Genomic DNA, 23,159 nt, shown 5'->3' on the forward strand with positions numbered 1-23,159 from the left:
TAAAGTCTTTTTTTTATTGAGAATGACAGTTTCCATCCTAAACATTTAAATTACTATTAATTATTATATAAATTTAATAAGTATTGCATCAAATTAAATTATCATTATTAATTATTAATTGCTTTATCATTTAAATTAAATTAAAGCGTTAATTTTATAAAAATTAAAATTAAACATTATGCCGTCTGTAAATTAAAATTAATTTTACAATAAACACTTCAAATATATAATAAAATGAAATCATCAGTTACGATGTAATCATTTTGGATAAGATTTTAATATCCTAAGCTTTGACGTTTTAACTTGTTTCATCTCATTGTCCGACGCTATAAACATGAAGGATAAAGTCACGCTGTTAATCGTCGGTGGCGCTACCGTGAGCGTGTAAAATCTGATATTTAACGAACGTGATAAACTGAAAGAGCCTTACGAGATTTGCATAACGACCTCGCATTAAAATCACGGTCGTAGCGCGCGGATCTTATAAATATCCACTATACGAAAAGGTCAAACATGCGAATGGGAAGCGCGTCATACGATGGTACGTCGCCGCAATAAACTGACAATGGCAAATAAAAGTGAAAAGTGAAGGTATATTCCATTGCTCCTAATTATCTCTACTCTCTCGAAACAGAAGTACTTATACTTATCCCCGTATCATTAATGCGCCTGGGATAAATATATCTGATGCGTATGTACATCGTAATCGCACGCAGCAGCATATTGTGGTCCGTCTTGTATCTCATTTCGCGATTACTACTTTCCTGATCCATATTCATGAACTTCGCATGCCGAAGCTGGAGCTCGTTTTATCGCTCTATCCATGTGCTCGAGCCTTCTCCAGTTACCTGCGATTGACGGCGGTCTAGAAAGGAAGATCTCCGAAGAAGAAACTTTGCACGGAAAGAACGATTTCGTTCCAGTGTTTATTAGTTGGATACACAGAAAATAATCGTTTGGATCATTAAAATAAGTACATGTATAAAACGCTCAAGCTGGTGGTTAGAATATCGAAACATTTTACGGCATTGCTTATCATATGTACTTGAATTTCGTACGTAATTATTTTAATGATTCAACAAAATTATTTTCAAATCTGTGTCTAAATTTTTAGATACTTGAGGAAAAACTGTTCTTTTCGTGTATAAGTATATTTCTAAATACATTCTATAAACTTTCTATAATCGTCATTCTTAAGAGCACAGATTCTTGCATAACATATAATGCATAAGAAAATTAGTCTTTGATTGGTTCATTTTCTTATGCGTCATGCATTATGCGTTATGCAAAACTGTTCTGCCGCTCTTAAAGACAACAATCCAGTAAACCATAAATAACATTAATATAAAATATCAATATATGTTATAATTTCACACTCAATAATATAACTGCACAATATAACATGTGTTATTACATTTATATTATTGAGTGTGAAATTATAATACTGTTAGTTAGTTATTGGGAAATAAAACAAAATAAACTTGTTATTATCAAGAAATGAGAGATCGAATTTGTACAAAATTCTACGAACCGTTATTTTAATCAAATCGTATGAAATCGGTGAAAGATACGACGCTTTCAAATAACTAACGCGGGATTATACCGCGTGAGAATATCGACGACGCTCCAAGGGGAACGAGCGCGTTTTCGCACAGAGGAAACGATGAAAGAGAAGAGCTGGAGAGGCACGCGGGATAAAAAGAAAATGGAAAATAAGACGGGCGAGCACTGAAAGTGGAACGGGCCGTGCGCCAGTGCGGGAGATAAGCGCGGATGAGAGAAATGCACCGGCTGTGCGGCGTGATTTGTATCTCTCTCTCCGCTCATCGTCCTCATCGTCCTCATCGTTCCCATCATCATCATCATCGTCTTCCTCCGAAGAGCGGAGTCTGCGCCCGGTAGGTGCGCCCCTGACTGTCGGCTCTGGCTCTCTCGCGGCCAAGCCGAGTGCAGGTGCGCGCCCGCCAGTCTGTCGCCAAGTCCCCTCTCGATGCCTCGGATACCCCCTGCCGCTCCACGATCCTCGTATTCCTCGATGCCTGCACCATCGTGGCCGCCGCCACCGCCGCCGACCAGATCGCATAGTGTTGTGGACCCCTCCGCTACCCCCGCTGCCGTTCGGCCATGGCGAACAAGGTGGCAAAGGGAAGAAAGGCACGATATCGCCGACACCTACCTTCTCGTTTTCGTCCTCTCTCTCTCTCTCGCGCTCTCTTCCTTCATCCTTTGCTCGCACTCCCTCGAATTTGTACGTATGCATCTACCTACATCTCAGCCGGCTTCTCGTTTCTTCTCCGTTTCCTCCTCTTCCCTTCACCCTCCATCTCAAAAGAGAGAAATTCTCCTTTCTTTCTCCTCCTCTCTTCTTGTTCTTTTATTACGCCCTGCTATCTAAGCCTTTACCTCGTTCTTCCGATTACCTCTGTTGTTCCTTCCTCTCCTCCCTCCGTTGTCAGGCGTGATATGTATTCACGTTTTTGTTGCTCGAATGTACGTACGTGCTCCTGTCGTGACTTTTCGCAAATTTTTTGCTTCACCTTCTTGCCACGATATTATAACTTTGTATTTTATGAACTTTCTTACAATCTCTTTTTCAAAGCAGATCGTTTTTCCATGGCGATTTTATAATTGGAAAAATAAATTTTATATGTACTCTCCCCTCCCTTCCTCCATCAAAATTACTGTTTTATTACAATGATGATAAGCCAGAAACTAATTGTAAAGCTAAATAGCAATTTGCTACTAATTGGTAACGAGGACTAGCAGATAGTAGTTAGGCTTGACTAGTCTTCGACGGAATCGTGTAATCTCGCTAGATAAACAAACATGCCGCTCCATCATCATGCACAATAAATCGGAAAGGAATTTCTGGCGGTAGAGAAAGAGAAAAATACTGAAGGCCGGGTGGTCGTCGTGTGGGAGGGACGTCGAAACTCATCCGACCTCGTGCAGGGCCTCGTCTTCTTGCGAAGAAAAGGAATGTAAAGAAACGACCGGGCATCACGACGCTCGGACCTGGAATGCGCCTGGTTAATCCCGCAAATACCCATCCGGGTGCACAACGTAGGTAGAGTCCTAGATATAACAGAGAAGCGCAACCGAGCATATTCAAAGGTTATAATTAATCGTCTAAACAAAAAATGGCGATCACAACAAAAAATGGCTTACATCTGTCATTCTGCAAACGGAGTGCGATTCCTATAACAGTAATGTTTCTACTGACTACAAAGAAATACTGATTCTCTTTGGAGACTACAGTACGATTTAAATATAGTATAAGATTTAAAAATCATGATACTTACCGAAATTAAAATCCTAGAAGACTATCCGTAGAAAAAATGGCGAAACCAATCAGAAATCAGGACTCTATTATCTAGAACTGCTATCTAGAATTCTACGCGTAGATATCGTACCTGTGCATTATGTCGTGAAATACTTTTCGCGATGCTTCGGCATTTGATTTATTCGTAATAATTATTCGGCACAGACAGGATTGTCTCTTCCTTTTTTTCCCTGAAGATCCCTGAGTCAAATTTGTAACTTAAATTCGTAATTATTCGACACACATAGGTTGCGTTCGGACAGCGCGCTATGTGTCATACTATCCTTGTTTCACGTTTAATGGACAATGAATAACACAAATAGCACTAATAACGTCTCCCCGAACCCAGCCATAATTTAAGTCCACAACCTTGCTTTAAGAGATCGTAAGCCATAAGTTGTAAGTGACGACATACGGAGCCATAGAACTTATGTTTTTAGGCCATAAGAATTGGGTTTTGCTCAATTCGCTTAAGTCTAATGGTTAAAGCCTAAAAACTGCGCAAAAATAGTTTAAAGACAGCAATTATTGTTACTTAATTTCTTTCGACTTATTACTTAAGGCTTCTTAAAGCAAAGTTGTGGAGACTGAGCAGGTAGTTTGCGGATTTACTGCTCAAGTCTTATGTCTTAAGTTTTTTTATGTGCCATGGCCTTAATTCTGGGTAGCAATTAATTGACGTTTATGTCTATTGCCTTTCTTTAACTTTTTTAAGAAACAAGAAAGCAATATGAGAGCGTGAACAATATGAGAGCGCGATACGTTAAGCCAATACTGTATCCAGAATTACAAATCTTGAATATTTAAATATACTATTAAATATTCTATTGAATATGCAATATAGTTATTTTTTTCTTTATGGTGCTATCATAATTAATAAAATATTAGAGATTAACTAATAATGTGTGCATTAATTGTTCTGAAATTCTTGCAGTACAAGTCATATATAATAATTGAGGGGATTGACGGATTAAAGGTCTAATTATAAAATCTTGATATTAATAAAAATTAAAATAACTTGCTACTTTTTTATTATACACAAATGGATACAGTATCAAATGAATTTATATAATGTCTTTAAGAAGTTACATGATACAATACTTTTCTATTATGATCAATATTACATGAAAAAGCTAATTGCCGGAAAAAGGGCCTAAGTAATTGTGCCTTTATTTCGGCCATCCCCTCAATTACAAACTTAATTCAGTCTTTTAGTCACTTTTTAAGTAAATTTTTAACAATAAAAGACAGGTTTTAATTGCAAGTGTCTTCTTGTAATACGTCAAAGAATAAAATTTATTAATTTAAAATAGTTTCTTTAGAAAATTTTTACAAATTCACGCCTTTTATACTTGATGAAATCTAACGAGATCTGACGAATTATCTCGATACAAAACACGACTCAATGTCATTGATCATTTCGGTCGGTGAAACGATGTGTCCTTTAATGAGGTCATTCTTTAAAGGAATGACAGACACCTGGCATCGCAAGCAATGTCAGTATTCGTCGAATGGTTGCGAAAGTACTGATTGAAGCTCTGAAATAACGTTACCTGAAAACGTCAACTTCTTTGTCAGGTCAAATAAATGAACAGAAAAAATTATCAGACAAAGAAATCGAGAAATTTGACAAAAATTACAATCTCTTTTCACGGATGTTAGTAGAACGTGAAGGAGATTTGAAATCATATACGAGCATAAAAAAGACAATTTTGCCGAGATATTTAAAATTCTAGATTATAGATCTGAAAATAATTTGATTGAATCATCAAAATAATTATGAATTAAAATGTTCAAATTGCTAGAATGTCAAAACATTTTTCAGCATTGTTTATTATGCTTGAGATTCCTACGTAAATATTTTGACGATGTAATAAAATTATTTTCAGATCTGCATCTAATTAAATTTTTAAATACCTCAGCAAAATCATTCTTTTCGTGCACTACGGGAAATTTTAAGAAGTCATTTTTTTTTTTTCGTTTTCTTTAATGTAGCTACGCAGATTTTTCTTTTACAAGATTTTCTCATATATTTAGTTACGTTTGATCACCTTGATCTCCAGCCGACTTAGCTGGAATTTATTGCGTCAATGCATTTACAACGATTGCATCATTGGCTGAACATTCTTTTTCTGTCTCGTGGCCAAGAATAAAAACGTTCGCGTTATACGTTCGCGTTATACGATCCCACTTCCGTGTGCCACGATTTGGTTTCTCTCGGAGGAACCGCCCACTTGAGAAAATCAAAGTCAAGCGGCGAAAGCCGCGGATTTATTCAGGTGTAGATCGCGCGAAATGACAACGCAGGTGAAGCTACTACTAGGAGAACCCACGTCGGGTTTACCCATTTGTAATTAATGAAACACTTTAAAAGACACCTGTGCGACCATCTCTGCCTGCGCACAGGTGGCTGCCTAGACTGTTACGGCGATAAACCTGGTCTCGCTCGTACAGGTGTGCGCCACAGGTACGCCAGCACTCTGTGAATCGCCAACTCACCGTACCGGTACGACAAAATCCCAGTCACGAGGGACTATCTATATATGATTACGCGATATCAGCATTTATCTTTATCTCCCGTCGCCTCTTATCAAAAAAAGAAAGCACCTCAATAATTTTTACATTTTGCACGTCTTAGATCCATTCTTAAAATTGTTTCTTTTATTAATTCCATTTTTTTTTTTCATTCAACAGAGAGACATTGTACATGAAATAATCATTATTATTACTATTATTATTATTATTATTATCCTATTCCTCTTTAAACGAAAATCTTGAGTGTGTTATGTTAAATTAATACTACATTAAGTTCTTTATTACCTTTAATCGCAATTCAACATACTTTTCATCTTTTTCTAGTTCTAAAAATTAGAAAAAGATGAAGGATAAGTTGAGCCGAGATTAAAATTAATCTAATTGGTGAAAACGAGCATTAATATACAGGACAATATTTTCTGTCGAAGACTGATAGGCTCTTCTTTCAAAAATGCCACGTCGATAAGCTATAAGATGTTTTTCGATAAGCTGTAAGATTAACATGTATTCATTCCTCTGAAAATTCCTTCTTCTCTCAGGAGACTTTTTTTTTTAAAAAGGACCCAAGGACGTATCGCCCAAGGTGTGCTCTCCGATCTTGGCAGAAATTCGAGCTCTCCCTCTCTCTCCTGTCGACAACAAAACGATGACGAGTTGGAATCGCGTAGTACGCAATGAAACGAGGTAAGAACGGAAAACAGGCTCCCACGAATCCCCCGACATTCATTGTAAAACTGTAAAGGAAAGATTGCAGGAGAAGAGGAGCGGAGGAGGATGGTTTCTTGGCCGTGTCAGTGGCAGCTACAAGATCAATTCGAGCGTGATACACGCGTGTGATTTAGATTTTTCTCACGAAAGACCGGAAAGCATGAGAAAGAAGCGCAAGTTTTTTTATTTCTCAAATAGAAATGGTAAAAGATAAAGCAGTGAAACATCAGTTGTATATCACATGAAATTGTTATTTTTGGCAAAACAAAACGTATTTTCATAAAAATAGATGTCATCTTAATCGAAATATGCATCATTAGTATTAACAGTTTTTTCTAATATTATATTTTATGGTAAGTTATACATTTTTTTATTCGCTGTCTTTAGGTAAACTGAATGAATCCTCGTGTAAAACCAAGGGTTCCTTTTTTTAGCACCTACTTTCTAAATTCAGATTCCTAGAATGAAATGTTTTGAATCACCACAAAGTAGTCCTTCCGTTAACAGAGTTCTCTTCCAAGTCAGATATACAAATATTTCTACCTGCCTCAGCTGCATCCCAGTCTGTACAACAGTTTGAATTCTAAGAAAAATTTGCAATTCATATTATTCACTCTTGTGAAATTAAAAAAAGAATTAATAATAAAAACAGTGTTTTAATAAAAAAAATTATAGAATAATACGTTTATGCTTAAATTATTAACAGCACAATCGGAAAGATACATGTGTCAGTTTTACTAATCATAATCCATTATCAACTAAACAAATATAAATTACATATCTATCAGAATAAAAAGTAAATTTTGAAATTACGACATCGCATTGAAAATATTTTATTACTTTTGCATTTCGATAATATCAATTCGCGCTCCTCATAGATTATAATATTTATAAATATTTAATAAAATCTATGAAACTTTTCCTGCTCTAAATTGACGTAAGTTTGATATACGGAACATCACAGCTCTTCTGGCGCAAGTAGGAAATACATTTTGAACAAAGGAAATGTGTGTCAAAGGAGGCAGCTGTGAATAATTAATACTCTCGATAGCCTCGTGCCGCTTCGATAACAATGTACAATGGAAAGCAAGGCGAGAGCCTCGTGCAAGATTCGACCATGTGCGCACTTACGAGTTCACGTAGGTTCACATACGGGCGTTTACCACTCTACTCTACGCATCATATGGTCGACTTATGAATGGTATCTGCACACGTTCCCACGTCACTGAATGAGCCTCAGGTCCCTCACGTCCATCCGGCGGCGCGGCGTATCGTAACCGCCTCTATTCCACGCGTAAATCGTCCAATTCTCATCTCGTTCTCCCTCTCTTTCCCTGTTCTTTTAATTCAACTCTCGTATTCAGCTTCTAACAGTATACTATTGAAGCGTAGATGCCCGCATGATAGCAAGCCCCGCAACTACGAAGTATATCCGAAAGATAATAATTTCAATGTGGCAAGCGTACTTTTAAACGGGATAGCGTTCAAAATCGTTAATAGTAATTCGCTAATTTGGCGGTAACTAATTATGTAATTTGCAACAATTAATTGTAACTTTTATATATATATCTACGAAAGAACAGTTTTTTTGTTGAGATATTTATAACTTACAAATACAGATCTGAAAATAATTTCGTTAGAACCATCAAAATAATTATATTAACACACTCGAGCCAAGTTGTTGGAATGTCAAAATTTATCGAGGCATTAAGCAATTCACATTGCTATCTTGATGGTTTAGCATAATTATTTTCAGATTTGTGCAAAATTTTTTAATGCCTCAGCAAAACCGTTCTTTGCGTAATACAAATTTAGTCTCTCCTGTATATATTTATTTCTATTTCTGCTTTCTGAAAATTCAAATGGAATATTCATGTGATTGACTTTATGAATCAACTTAATTCTTAATTCTTTTGATCGCTTGGACCCCTGTGGGTTTTGAGCTAAACGAATCGCAATCGCGGTCGCGTCATCGAACACGCAGGACACGCATACATTGGCCTCGGCGGGAAACAGGTGTCGGCTCGTAGCCGTTGCTACGGTGGCCGGCTTAGATTGCAGCGTTGAGAGTGTTGAGAATGTTGAGACACAGAGACGCACCGGACGGACGACGAACGGACACCTGCACGCCACTGATTGTATACGTAAGATCATCGGTACCCTTCCCAGCTCCCCGGAGTTGCCCGGAGTCTATCCACCGTCTTTCACGCCGCGTATCTCGCCTTCCCTTCTCCCTTTCCCTCCCATCATTCGACATCTCGCGATCGATCCTCCCACGGAACGCGGAGGAGCGAAACTCCAAGGATGTTACCCACGTATGCGCTCACGTGCGAAATAAGGAGAGAATCAGAAACATCAAAGGAGAGTATTCGAAGGAGAACGGCCGGGGAGAGAAACCGCTGCTTAAAATGGAACGGGCAATAATGGCGAGCATTCGGGGCAGAGGAAGACAAGAGGGAGAAAAAAAGACAAAAGAGAAAAGGGCGACAGGGACACATCGCCGCAGGTCGCCACGCACGGAGAGCAGAGACGAGCGTGGACGAACGTACTTTCGCGACCACGAAACACGCGGTCAATCCGTATTGCCGAGAGAAAAAGAAGAGAGACAGTTCGACAAACTGGAGAGAGAATGAAGGAGAGAAAAAAAAGAGAGAGATAGAGAGACGGAAAGAGACCGATGTCTTCGAGAGAGAGAGAGAGAGAGAGAGAGAGAGAGAGAGAGAGAGAGAGAGAGAGAGAGAGAGAGAGAGAGAGAGAGCGCGCGCGCGCGCGCGCGGTCGAGTGGACGCAAGAAAGAGAGGGGGGAGGAGAAACGAGAAGAAGAAAGAGCGAAGGAGAGAAAGAGAAAAACTCGCGAGTGCGAGGAGGACGGACGATGGCGGCGAGCGAACGGCTCGGGAGTCGGGACGCAACGAATCAGAGAAGGACGACGAGATTGGGTTATGTCGGAGGCGCCGTGATTCAACCGAACGCGCAGGTGTGCCGCAGACTGGCCGGCGCCTCTCTGGAATGCAGGCCCCCTTCCCCCCCTCCTTCCCTTTCTTCCTCTCCGGGCGGTCGGGCCGGGTCTCTCCTGGTCTCTCCGTCCGACAGCCGACTCCGTGCCACTCCGCGCGCTGCCCCCTCTCGTTCCCCTCTGTGTACCGAACTCCCCTACGGGCCCCGGCCTCGGCCCCGCCGTGGTGCCGTGGTACCGCGACTTCACCATCCATGCACCACTACCATCGCCAATTACGGCACGCAAGCGCAAGTGCGAGCCGAGCACTGCACGGGCGACCGGCAAACGAGCGAGTATAATACGATCGCTCGTATGCGTGTATCTGTGTATATGCCAGTATATGCGCCTCTCGACGACGCTACGTCACGTCCTCTCATGGCAATCAGTGCAGCTGGCCACCAACGCGTTCCCACGGGGCCAAACCGACCAGGCCAGCTAGCTTCGGTCACCTTTGCGCGAGCGCTCAGCGCGCGGCCTCTTACCTGTCTCTCGCTCTTTCTCCTTTTCTTGATCTTTCTCCCGTTGCTCTACCACCGCGGTTCTCGCGCTCGCGTCCGCGTCCGTTTCTCTTCCTGCGAGCCGCGGTCTCCTCTTTCTCCTTTTTTTTTCCTCCTTTCTTCCCGCCCGCCCCTTTGTATCTTCCCGCGTTGCTCCGTCAAGATTATGCCTTGTATGTATCCGCGAGCGATATTTCAATACCTTCAGAAATCGATACGGTGTGCTTTGAAAAAATGCGCGAACGAAAGAAAGAGTCTCTTAAAATGTAAACTCCGTTAAAATAAAATCGTGAAGACGAAGATTGCTGCTGGAATGGAGGCTCTCGTGAAACGTTCGTCACGGATTGGTTTAAAGAAATTACCTCAATATGATAAAACAATATATAAATGATAGCTACAATAGTCATATATATCCTTTATATATAAATTTTCCTATTATAAAAGAAGAGTTCTTTATTTCAGGTAGCTATTCTTTGGATTTATTAATTTTTTTTTTAAATTCTATTTGCATTTAATTTGTTACATTACTGTAGTAGTTCAGTTGCGTTTCTAAAACTCTACCTTTCGGTAAACTTTAACTCACTGTCTTACTCTCTTACGCTCTTATTCTTTTACTCTTTTGTTTGCCCAGGTAAATTATCACATAGTTTATCTGAAGATCCAGATTTGATCCAGTATAGGCATTTATTACTTACTTATCCTGTATTTAATTTGGTCTTTTATTTTAATAATATTTCTTTCTAATTAATGTCTAATGTACTAATGATCGAATTTTTACGGAAACTATCGAGAAATTTATTGCAATTTTAGCCCAAATAGAACAACAGTCATAATAACATCAAATGACAGTCACAATAACATCAAAATGAGTCGTAATTGATTAAAAAGTGACTTTTAATAATAAAATTTACAGTTATTTTCATGTCATTTTGATGTTATTATGACTTGTGCTTTACTTTGGGAGTTATCTCAGGTATAATACTGTACAAGAAAATTTCAGAAATTATAATGCGCAGACTTCTGATATATGTAGAGTTACAAATTAGTTTGACATATTTAGGAATAAAGTCTAAAAATTTTCAGGTTTATCTTTTATTTTCTTTAAAGGTGTTTATAATAAGATTTTAAGGCGTAAAACTTAAATTTTAAGCCATAAGAAATTGATTAATTACAATCGAATGTGAGTAGAATAATCGATTAGTCAATTTCTTACGGCTTAAGATTTAAAGTTCAAGTTTTACACCTTAGTATCTCATTGTAGAAGTATTGCAAGCCGTTTTACTTTTTAATAGCATGAAAGAAATTTAGTTTAATGTTAAATTCTTAAAAAATAATTGTCTTAAAAAAAGTAATTCGATGAATTAAAATTATATCGGGACATAATAAAAATTCGGAATTTCTATTATGCCTTGACATAATTTTAATTCATGGACATATTATTATGTTACGACATAATTTTAATTCATTATTAAAAATCGTAATTTTTTTAAGACAATTATTTTTTAAGAATTTCACATTAGACTAAAGTTCTTTTATGCTATTAAAAAGTAAAACGGCTTACCATATAGAAGCAGCTTAAGAAAATATGATCACTGTAACGATAGCTGCGAACAAATTTGTTTCGTGTCTAAAACGATTATAGCGATTGGGGAGAAACTACGGAGAAAAGAGGAGGAAAAGTTCTCGTGGGCACAGAAGAACTCTTGTACAGTTGTACTTGACGCTGTCAGATGGAAAATGGTGTCAAATAACTCTCTCGGGTGGCTGGTGCATTCTGGACTTTTTCACGCGACTCGTCCAGTTTCAGAACACGAGTCACCGCAACTCTCGTTGTCGAGAGTTATGACGACAGGGGTTACAGGGCCCCGCAATCAATGGAGGGTACCGTAATCATAATTTCGATCTTTACGACCGTCACGAGTTTCGGGATAAAACAATGATTGCTTTCACGGTTCGAAGCTTTCTCCAAAAATTTCATATAAATGTATAAATAATATACGGCGGTATTTTTCCTTTACCTCTATTATCCTTTATAAGTGTTTTAGCTGAAAGCAGACTGAAGAGGAAAAATTTTCCAGGTGAAGATCAGGCCACGTTCGACGCAGGTGTCTTATTTCTACAATATTCCAGGACTCTGTGGTATTCCAAAACGATCTGCCTATACACATTGTAGAGGAGCATGCCTCTATTATTTGCAGCCGTCGCGCCGGTGCGGTGTAACGGTGCCCTGTTGAAGACCCCTGTATTTCGGTTAATACCACACACAGAGCATCACCGGACGAAGTAAGCGTGTTTCCATGACAATATACCGCTCTCCCTCTCTCCCGTGTCGAGGACACCTGAAAAATACCAGATGGATCTCGTATTTGTGTCGAAGATGGTGGGATATGGTCCCAGAGGTCCCTGAAATACGGATTAATCTCGGCATAGCTTTATATACTTCAACGGAGGAATTTCGTTCCATTTTGCAACGATTTATCTCACGATAATCGTTGCTTCCCTTCGCACGTTGCAACAAATTCGAGACAAGATATGTAAAAGACCGTATAAATTTTGAAATTTTTATATCATATACTGATTAGCGATAATTCTATGACACGTTAAACATTTTGTTTATGACGATAATACCTACGTAATTAACCCTTTCGTTTCTATATTAATACGTCGACTCCTATTTACTTTTTGATTTATATTAAAAAAAGACATAATGATAACTTTATAAGTGACAATTATACAAGTTTTTCATTGAATTGAGATTATATTTTTAGTTGCAATAACTATAAAATAATTTATTCAATAATATATAATTTATTCATAATAATAAGATTACTATTAATTCTACATATAAAATTTATACAGTTATTGTCATTTGTTTTTTCTCCGAGTGAACTATTCCATGTCACTTGGCGTAATCGAAAACGTAAGACTTGAAGAATAATTAATCGTGTTCAAATACTGTAGATGTGTGAAGACTTGAAATTTTTCACGTCGCGCATAGCATTCTTTGCGACGCGTAGACGCGGCGTGGAATTCTAGACGGCCGTTTCCTGTGAAAGTTGCAAAATGGACGAATAACACCGATCTGGTGTCGAGCGAGCGCTCTAGATCGCATGACGACAGCGGCGGCGGCGGTGGCGGCGGCGGCGGCGGCGGCGGCGGCGGCGGCGGCGACGACGACAACGACGACGAAAACAAACGACGAGACGCACCTCGGGAAACAGGTCAAGACGGTTCTCGCTCCGTTAATGACTCGCCGCCTGTGCGTATGCACAGTCGTGTCGTCCCGTCGCCGTCCGTCGCGGCATTAAAATACCAGAGGATTCCGGGTATTTTAAAAACGGATGACGAGGTAGTATTTTCGCAGTGCGAGCGGTTTGAACAGCTGCGCAAATAGTGGATCCACGCGCTTCCTCGGCTCACCGTGATTTCTGTCCCTCGGCTCACGTTCTGCTTTGCAATTTTATCGCCGGTCCCATCGAGAGGGCGACTGTTCAAATGCCATCATGACAATTCTATTTGCCAAATCGATATGCATTTCAAATCAGTCATACTGGCAAATAAAACGATAATATTCGCGAATGTTCGAGAAACATGGTAGTGGAAAAAAAGCGATGAATCAATAATATGTTATACTGCTCTTGTGATCTTTTAGAATTTTTAACGTTTCAATTCTTGATTAAAATGAATGAATAATAAATGTATAAATAAACAGAGGGTCCTAAAACTGAAGATAAATATTTAAAAAATAGATCCTTTGTAATATTTTAAGACGAAAAGTTTAATACGAAAAGGAGACTATGATAGTTTCCAAATGGAAAAAAGCCTTTGTTATTCGTAATTTTGAAATTTTTTTTATTTGAAAACTATCATAGTCTCGGCATTTTCGTATCAGACTTGTCATCTTTGAAGAATGTCTCTTTAAAATATTTACCGTTAGTTTGGGACACCCTGTATATTGCAGACATGTAATAGCAGGATTGTGAATGTTTCTTTATAAAAGTAACGTGTTACCGTTACTTGTTACTAATTTTGAAAAGTAATGCATTACCGTTACCGTTACTTAAAAAATCATGATTCGTTATTTTTTACTTCTTTGCAATATTAAAATAAGATATACGTAACAAATTAATAAATTAAAACATAAAAGTGAAACATTAGACAAAGCAATCACAAAAAAGAAAAACAAAGGCAAAAGGCACATCAAAAGTCAAACAAAAATAAAAAATTAAATCTTATAAAGTTAAAATGACGCATACGTCTATAATACATGGCATTCATTATTTCTAGTGTTCGTCATTTAGAAAGGCTGAAAGAATATTAAAAATGAATCGAAACACGACAATCATCTCCTTCCATCCCATATAGCTTCGACTTTTTTCCACTCTGCCAAATCCTTTGATGAAGGATTATACCCTTTTTCGAGGCGTGCTTTATCATCTGACAGTACTCGCAATTAGCGTCATAATATTCCGTTCGACGAACAGAGATTGTACATAGGAAGACGAATAGATAATGAGAAAGAAAGAGTGAGATGAGAGTTGAAGCGAGAGAAGGAACGCGTCGGACGAAGCAAGCGTGTGGTATAGTCGCCCCCTCCCTCTCTCTCTCTCTCTGTCTTCCCCCCCCCCCCCCCGTCACCCTCTCCCATCTACCATGCCTCTTCCTGATACGATGTTACAGTCTTGTAGGCAGCCGGGGATCGGGAGAGTCGCCCCACAGCTAACACGTGCAAGGCGCACGTGCACTCCGAAAGAGAGACCGACCACTCTAGCCGCTGGCGCACAATCATCGGATGCCAAGATACACTCCACGGAATAATTTTCGATGAGGCACTCCCATGTCTTCCTCTTTCTCTTTCTCTGCTTCTCGTCCTCCTCTTCCTCGGCGAGGCAAAATCGAAAAAAGATTCGCCACGAAGGCAAACGGGTGTTGTACTTAACATCGCCTCGTCATCGATTTCGAAGCGATAAACAATCGCCTATGTCCTTCGTGTTTTCGTTGAACGATGACGCGTCCAAAAATACGCGCGACTTTATCTTTTCAAATACGTAGGTTGTAAAAGAGATTGGAGTTTTTGTAAAATACCTTTGAGAGTTTTGTCCAAGAATGCTTGCAGTAAGTGGTTCGCAATTGGAGTCTTTATACGATCTATACGCAGAATCGTATTTCGTTATTGCGCGCGTAAGATATCGAATTGATAGCAGGAAATGTATTTTGTAACATGTATGTTTTTAGAAAGAAAGAAACCTCGCGAGAGATTGGTTTATCGTATCGGTTCTTAGATTGTCGAAGCACTGTTCAACTTCCTGTCGCGACTTTGTGTCTGTCTCGATGAATTCACTTGCATCATAACCGAGGAGAAAATTATTCCTACGTATCTAATCTTATTTAAGTCGCTTCGATTGATTCGCAATCAAGATAATCGTGTTTTCATCAGAGTGGCAGGATGTTTACGCTCGATTCTACGTACAGCTGCACTAACGAATACGCACGTATACATAAATCGACAAATCACAATGAGTCGAGTTAAATTAATAAGAAACTGGACGATTTTAATCAAACGTATGTACATTATCTAAAATTTTTATTTTTATTATCTAATATTCTATCGAATTTTTTATTTTTTGTTATCTAATGTTTTAACTCTCTTTATATCTCTTATCAGTTCTTCATAGAGTCGAATCTCACTCTAAAGAGTGAAATATCACTTCTAAAGATTAAAAATTCTGCCACTCTTTTTTAAGAATGAAAATTCTGTTACTCTTAAAAAACAATAGTAGAATTTTTCTCAAAGAATGAAATTTTACTCTTTAGAGTAAAGAGATTTCACTCCAAAGAATTTAAAAAGTACACAAAAAAGATTTCAAAATATCTAAAAATCTAGATACAGATCTGAAAATAATTTTATCAGACCACCGAAACAATTACGTGGGATGGTCAAGCTGATTACTAGAATGACGAAATTTTTGACAATGTTACTCATGCTTAAACGTCCAATATAATTATTATATTTTGATATGGTCTCTCCAACAAAATTATTTAAAAATCTGAATCTAGCTAAATTTGTAGGGTGCTTGAGCAATATCGTTATTTTCGTTGTGCGCTCTTATTCGTGATTGTAAGTAAATATCCGCATTTATTCGGAGAAGGGATACGACACACATGGGATTAATATGCAAAAGCGCGGCGCGAGTCAAATCGAGTCGCGTCGCGCATCTCAAGGGTTAATTCTCGGACTTGCGTCGGCCGACTTCTCCCAACAATTTTCCATGCGGCGCACGCACGGCGGCGCTCCGCAAATTTATTCGTAAGAATGTACGACATGCGCAAGCGAGAGGTAGAGATGAACGTAGCCTGCCTTTTACCATCTATGTATATACGACGTGTCTATGCGAGCCGTCTCATCGCGAACGGATGCGACGCAGCAGCAGGAAGCGCGCGATTACGTTCGGCTCACCTCGAGGATTCGCATTTCGCGTTCCCGGTTGTTGCATATGTATGGCAGCTGCGCAGGAGACACGCCGCGATTTCGCGTCGCGTCGCGTCGTCCCGATTTCGAGAAGGGACGAGGCGAGACGATAATTATAGGCATGTCTCGCTTTTTCGCCGCGACTCCGCTAAGTCACCGCAGGCAGTTGATAAGTTTGATTCGATATAGCGGCGTACGTGGAAAAGCGTGATATTTCCGTTTTCAAGTGAGTTAAAACAAGCCCGGCGAAAATGTCGAAATAATTGCTTCTATACTTAGGCCGTTAGTCACGGTTTTTATATCTAATTGTTTTAAGTACGGTCTAAAGATGTCATAAACCATTAATTCGTGTTAGCATTTTAAGACGGTCTTAAAGTAAGAATAGACTACGAATACTGGTCTAAGGCCAGTATTTATTTTTAAGACCGTCTTAAGTACAGTCTTAAGACGTCAAGAACCAAGAGGGTCGTATTAACGTCTTAGACATTACTTAAGACATTACTTAAGATAGTCTTGAAATAAGAATGGAATATGAATATTGCCCTTGATCTTGATTAATGAAAAACTCTCTTTTGCTTTATCGTTAATAGTGTAACTCACGTGACAAAACTATATCTGATGCTAATTTTATTTTTGTTAATTAGTTTGTATTTATATTAAATGCGTTTTAGGTACAAAATATAAATAGCAGATTTAAAATCTAGGAGCTATTGTCAAAAAAATCAAAAGATTCGGAGATAAAGATTTTTGAGAAACATTCGTGCAAAATATTCTATTATAAAACTTTTAGAATGAATTTCTTTCGAAAGAGTAAAATCTCACTCTTAAAGATTAAAAATTGAGTCACTTTTTTTTTAAGACTGACTCAATTTTCATCCTTTAGAATAAGATTCTACTCCAAAAGAATTTAGAAAGTACATGATTTATAATTTAGAGAAAATGTAAAATGTTAGACTTTAATTTTTCTAAAACAATAACATTATATTGGAATAAAAATTTAAGAAATAATAAAATTCTTTATATTTATCAAGATTTTTTTGGTAAAACACACACCTGGATTATATAACTGTAACATGTTTATTCATCGACGTGTAGAATTTATTGTAGATTGGTAGTACAAACAAAACGTTCAACAATTTCTCACGATTAGATCTGTTGCCGATGATAATCTTATCGAATACGTGGAAATGACTCAAGAACTTGGTGTCGAACGTTGATAATCAGGCTCAACCCTCAATCCATTATATGTCAATAGATCTTTTAGGTACACTTGAACCGGAAAGTACTCTGATAACGTTAAAAATCGAATGTTGCGCAGACGATAAGGATGTCTTTAACTACATGAGTAAGCGTGATATTCGAGTGCAAGATGAGTACAGTCGAACGGATCGACACCTGTGGTTGATCAATCTCACCGATTATCTCCTTCGGTGATTCGTACAACTCAAATTCTCAAACATAGATTTACTGTGTAATTTGAAATTTCTTTTGCTAGGAACAGTTGCCAGAAATTGTTTATATGCAAGAATCCGAACTTCCAAATCTTGAATTATTTTTTTCTGTAATTAGAAATTTCAGAAATTGTCGTGATCTAACAATTTTTTGACAAAACAACTATCAAAAATATCCATTAGAATTTTTATTTCGCGATATTTCACATTTTTTAAAATTGTCTGTCTCAATATTGTTTTTTGTCATAATTTTATCATTCTTTCATTGTTTTATATTTATTTTTGCACCCTTATCAGTTGATATTTTTTAATTTTCACTTTAAGAATATTTTAAATTTCAACATATCGAGGATACTTTTTCAGAGCTATCGCATTATAGTTGTCAGGCTTCTTTTTTTTTAAATATAAATATGTAACTCGAATCGAACGGAATGTGCAGAAATTTCGACGTGTAATGCCGACAGACTAATTTTACCTCGTGACTATTTGCGACATCACGTTAGCGGGAGTCTACGTTTCCGGTATTAATTGAGCGGTCTCGTCGGTGATGCGGCGCCAAAGCCGTAACGTCGCGTCGGATGAGATTCTCGGGGCCGCGAGAATCTCAATGAAAAGTATCAGTAAATTCTCTCGCGTACGGACGATAGCGTGCCTGTTGGCGGCGTTTCCTCGGTTTATTTATTCTCGGGTCAAGGGAACTACGTTTCTTAAACACCGGGGTCAAGGAGTCAATGAGATCCGGTTGCTCAGGTATGTAACTGCACAAGTGTTTGCCCGCCGAGTCTCACGGGCGTCTCGAGCGTTCGGTTTTATTCCCTGTAATTTTCCACGGGATTATTCCTCCCGAGTTTCTCCTCTGAGATAATAGATAGAGAGAGAGAGAGAGAGAGAAACAGTGAAGAGAGAAGAAAGGAGAGATCTCTTCTCGTCAATAACCACACCGCGAAATTGTCGCCGCTGTTCTGAATAACGATCGATAATATCCATGAGCGGCCTTTTTGCGCGCCAACAATATAGGTGTGACTCGTCTCTTTTTTATCCTTATCGGCATTGTCGACGCGAAGACATATTAAGCGAATAAGATACCGCGAAGAAACGCGTTGCGTATTTTTACCACTATTCTCTGGAGTTGCACACGGTATTGGACAAATAAGTTGACGCGTATTTTGCTCGCTGATAGTAATAAGCTCGTACTCGCCGTATTTTTAATCTTATCGCGAAGAAGAAACGCGTTGGCCACTGTTGGAAAAAAAGCGTTAGCAGACTATATTGGTAAATATCACGAACGTTATTTATTTCACGGTTAAATGAAAGGGGATAATTTTTATTATCGGCGACAATTTGCTTTATTCGATGGATTTTCTTTGAATTAGTTTAATATCTACTGGATTACGCAGTAGGGATAACAATTTTTAATTACTTTAACGGATACGTCCAATTATTTCGATACCGCCATTGTTTGGAAAAGATTCGCATAGATTGAAGTATCATGAATAAACAGATATCAATCAAAGTTAATGAAGTGTGTCCTCTTAACTGTAAATTATTACGCAAAATGATAATTTCTGATTTATTTCTGAATATTAGACTTTTAGGTATAGAAATGTGTTCTTAAAAGGCTCGATAATTGACAAATTATTTCGGGAGATTATTGTTTTGACTTTCTAAAGTTGGATCAATTATAAATCTTTTTGTCGGGAATTTCAATCTTCTTTATGTTATATCTGTAAAAATGCAAAAATTTGGATTATTATTATTAAAAATACTTCATTCTTTTTTATACGAATTGTCATTTTCGTTCTTTGAAATTAATTAGTGTCTTTTAATTAATATAAATCTTTTAATTAATATAAATTGAATGAATTAAAATAAAGTAATATTTTGCGACACTCCAATAGATACTTCCTATACAATTAAAATACCTGTATGAGCTTCAACGATTATTAGTGCGTAAATTATGTATTCAAACGTAATAAGATACGATTCGCAATTAATTGGGATGTACTTACCAAATGAAGTTAAATTTAACGTAAACGTTTCCCTCGACTCTATACTGGAATCTTCTTCAAGCGGAAATCAAGTACAAACTTACTTCGTTGCAAATTGTGTCTTATCGCGAAAGAATATATAATTTACGCACCAATAACCATAGAGACTTACGTAAGTATTTTAATCATACTGGATTTATTCTTGGCTACGAATATTACTATTTTATTTTATTTTAATCCAGTTGATTATTATTTGTATTAAATTAAATGAATCTTACAGACTCAATGTCAGTAATTATGTTAGATTTTGACTTCATTCAAGATTAATATAAAGAGTTTGATGATTTACGGCCACTAATTCACATATCGATGACTCGCGCGCGGTCTGGGAATCTTTCTGGGAGAAAGATAAGAAAGAAAGAGCTCTTGGTGCAGCTGTAGCAAATCGCGCGAGTATCTCGCGAGCAGTTGTCAATGATTCCGCATGTCCACCCCGCTGCCCTCAATTGTCTCCATAGACCGCGGCTTCCTCGGACGAGTCCCGGGGCGCGCATATTGACGTCGCCTGGAAATTCTACGAAGCGTGTCGCCGCTAGTCCGGTCGGCTCGCTTTTTCTCTCTCTCTCTCTCTCTCTCTCTCTCTCTCGTTCTCTTTTCTCCTATAATCGAGCGGCAGGCGCAGCCACCTCTCTCTGTTTTTATTCAACTCGTTCGTAGCGCCGGACATCGGGCGGATTCTTGTCTTCAACAACCGGTAACGAGACTCCGCTACGGAGTCACGAAGCGCGTACGTGCGAGCACGTGAGAGCCGGGAAGAGCAAGACGGAAGACACAAAGTACGATGTAATCGCGACGACGCCATCGCCTCGAGTGGGATATTCGCTGGGGAAGATTGAGCTGTCCGAGGGACGATATTTGCGTGGCGGTTCCAAATAAAGCCGAGTGTGTGGAATAAAAGCCTATGGCACATACAAAAACGTAAGGCAGTAACACGTAAGCAGTAAGCAAATTGGCCAATCACGGTAAGAGACCGTAAGACCAGTAGCAAATTTAATGTTACCATTTCCTTACTGCTTTACTCTTAGGCCTACGGAATCAGACTACGGAAGCAGACTGCATTAAAGATGAAGATTGAAGATAAAAATTTGACGGCAAGGAAGACTGAGGAAAAAGGAATTTTAGCTTCTGTTTTGATTGATCAGATTTCAATCTCAATCTTCAATGCGTAATCTGATTCCGGCTTTAGAGAGCGTTTATATTGGCCGTAACTGTCAAATGCCGTAATCTGTAAAAATTGATCAATCATCTTCGAGTATTTCCTTCTTACTGTCGAATCAGAAGGGACTTAACTGTGATTAGTCAATTCTTACGCTCCCTTACTTTGCCTTACGTTTTTGTATATGCCATGGGCTTAGCTCGTGGAAATTGTCACGAGGCACAACGATGTCGAAGTGGGCTTTTGAAAAAAAAGGCACATTTATGAATAAAGCTCTTTTTAAAATGGATGCTTCGAGTGTAATCACGACGCTGTCACTTCGAGCAAAATATTCGATCCGAAGGGATTGAGTCGCTCGAAATAACTCTTGTCAAATTGCAGTTCGAATAAATTCGTATATATGGGGGGGCTAAAAAAGAATAATTTCAATCGAATTAGTCAATTAGACAATTATGATACGAATTTAAATCGATAAGAATAAATCTAATTAAATAAAAGAAATCCCTTATTCGATCAAAGTGAATCTCAGTGCTTAAATATTTCTGTATGAATTTATAATTTATCTGATTCTACAAACCGTGCACTAAAATTCGTTTTGAGCAAATATAGAATTTCTCTTGTTTAATTAGACGTAATCAATTAGAATCAATTTGTCATACATCTTTAAACCATATTTGTTCCTATGATTATGATATTTCGATATCTCGTCTGTTTTCACATAGTTTACAAAAATAATTGTTGATATTACAATTCCAGAATTGTCAGAATTATTTTATTGTCTCTACATTCTATAAGAATATTTATGTATATATATATATATGCAAAATGTATAAAGTTGCGTCCATGACGCGAGGCATTTACGTAACGCGTAATGATTTCAACGTAAATAATCGGAATACGAGCGCGCAAATTTGTTCGCGCAGCGAACAGCGTTCGCCGCCGCGAGAAAATCGCACGGCCGGAATCATGGTGCACAGGTTAGCGAGTGACCATCACCATGCAAGTCGAGTACATATAGAGCCCGGGATAGTGGTGGTTGGTCGACCGCCTGTTACAGTGTTGGTGATGACGGTGCTTACGTGGTAGTGGTAGCCGTGATGGCTAGTGGCTGGCGCCGCCGGACGTTCAACAATGGTAGTGCTCCCCTTTCCCGCCTCCCTTTTACACTCCCCTCGTGTTCCACCGACGCCGCCAGTCGCATAGTCGTCAAACACCCCCGACTACTGATAGCTTCGAATCGGACCTCACGTGCGATTTTCCGATGATCCCTTCATTCATTATGTGTATATTTCTAAATGCGTTGATCTTGATTGTTTCCTCAGCCTCGTAATAAAAAAATAAATAGTGCTATTAGTTAATAACTACTTGATTACTTAACTATAAATTAGTAATGACTACTTAATTATTCAACTAATTAATAATTTTAAATAATTAAGTTAATATTAATAAACAATTAATTGTTTTACTAATTAGTAGCGATTAGCAATTATAATTAATACGTTATTCGTATAGTAATTATTATTTAGTTATTTTACTTTATTAATGAGATAATTAAATCAGTTTTAATTTAGTCACATATTTCTTATGCGAAACAATGCGATAAGAGCTTTCTTATTATTAAGAATTTTGTAAAAAGCGATTTTTAATTGATTTGCGTCCGAAGGTCCAATTTTATAAATCATTTGCAATTTATAATTGCAAATTTATATGACAATCGACTTAATATAGTTCAATCATTTTCGAGCACTCTTTTAATTATCTCAAATCGTTATACTTTCAGTATATCTAAATTATTTCGAATATTTCTTGTTTTTTCGATTCTTTCTTTTTCTACATAAAAATTAAATAATTCTTTCTCATCGAATTTACGATTGAGAGATTCTCACAAAACGCAAGATACAAATTGTACTCTCTGCAAGTCGCGTTAAAAATTGAGAAAAATTGGAAAATTCCGATCGGAGTACGTACTATAGAA

The 23,159-nt window shown here is 38.0% G+C and overlaps 1 long non-coding RNA gene across 1 annotated transcript; it reads right to left on the bottom strand.

Annotated features, from left to right (window-relative positions):
- Positions 1-573: 573 nt before the first annotated feature.
- Positions 574-15,421, bottom strand: LOC147910558 (uncharacterized). Its single transcript, XR_015544291.1, has 2 exons — positions 15,146-15,421; positions 574-12,399 (listed from the first exon to the last, which is right to left on the bottom strand). It is a non-coding gene; the product is annotated as an uncharacterized LOC147910558 (long non-coding RNA).
- Between the last annotated feature and the right edge of the window lie 7,738 nt (positions 15,422-23,159).

The sequence above is a fragment of the Acromyrmex echinatior genome, chromosome 2 (genome assembly GCF_024713525.1).
Source record: "Acromyrmex echinatior isolate Ae372 chromosome 2, ASM2471352v2, whole genome shotgun sequence".
NCBI classification, from domain to species: Eukaryota; Metazoa; Arthropoda; class Insecta; order Hymenoptera; family Formicidae; genus Acromyrmex; species Acromyrmex echinatior.